The sequence below is a fragment of the Arachis duranensis genome, chromosome 1 (assembly GCF_000817695.3).
Source record: "Arachis duranensis cultivar V14167 chromosome 1, aradu.V14167.gnm2.J7QH, whole genome shotgun sequence".
Classification (NCBI taxonomy): domain Eukaryota; kingdom Viridiplantae; phylum Streptophyta; class Magnoliopsida; order Fabales; family Fabaceae; genus Arachis; species Arachis duranensis.
The window spans coordinates 84781811-84783091 of record NC_029772.3 but is presented as its reverse complement, the minus strand read 5'-3'; positions in this window follow the sequence as shown (position 1 = coordinate 84783091).

The window sequence follows — 1281 nt, the reverse complement described above, 5'->3', positions numbered from 1 at the left end:
TATTAAAAATCCAAAAATATTTTTAATTTGTGTCTTTTCAAGTCAATAATACAGAGGATTGAAGATTCAGAACATTCATCAGAGGAATTGCATAGAAAAAGCTGGGCGTTCAAAACGCCCAGTGAGGAAGGCAAACTGGCGTTTAAACGCCAGCCAGGGTGCCTGGTTGGGCATTTAACGCCCAAAAGGGTAGTAGTTTGGGCGTTAAACGCCAGAATGTGCACCATTCTGGGCGTTTAACGCCAGGATGGCACAAGAGGGAAGATTTTGTTTTCAAATCAAATTTTTTTTTTTAGTTTTCAAAATTTTTTCAAAATCAAATCTTTTTCAAATCAAATCTTTTCAATCAAATCTTTTTCAAAATCAACTTCTTTCCATTTTTAAAGATACTTGCTATCAATTAATGATTTGATTCAACTTTTCAAGTATGTTGCCTTTTCTGTTGAGAAAGGTATAATGTTTGAATCATATCTTTTCTTGTTAGCCAAGTTATTGATTTTTAAAATCAAATCTTTTTAAAAAAATGTTTTTAAAATCATATCTTCTCAATCACATCCTTTTAAAACCAATCATATCTTTTTAATCACATCTTTTTCAAAAATAGTTTTTCAATCAAAATCTTTTTCAAAAAATCACTTGATTTCTTTCCCACTTTTATTTTCGAAAATCAATTAGTGTTTTTCAAAATGTTTTCAAAATCTTTTACTTAATTTTCGAAAATTACTTCCCCTCTTCTCACATCCTTCTATTTATGGACTAACACTATTCCTCAATGAATAATTCGAACCCAAACTCTCTTGATAAGTTCAAATTCTTCTACTTCTGCCTTCCATTTTTCTTTTCCTCTGACACCTCAAGGAATCTCTATACTGTGACATAGAGGATTCCACATATTTCCTTGTTTTCTTCTCTTTCATATGAGCAGAAGCAAAGACAAAAACATTCTTGTTGAGGCTGATCCTGAACCTGAAAGGACCTTGAAGCGAAAGCTAAGAGAAGCTAAGGCACAATTCTCTGTAGAGGACCTAACAGAAATCTTCAAAGAAGAAGAACACATGGCAGCCGAAAACAACAACAATGCCAACAATGCAAGGAAGGTGCTGGGTGACTTTACTGCACCTACTCCCCACTTCTATGGGAGAAGCATCTCTATCCCTGCCATTGGAGCAAACAACTTTGAGCTTAAGCCTCAATTAGTTTCTCTAATGCAACAGAATTGCAAGTTCCATGGACTTCCATTGGAAGATCCTCATCAGTTTTTAGCTGAATTCTTGCAAATCT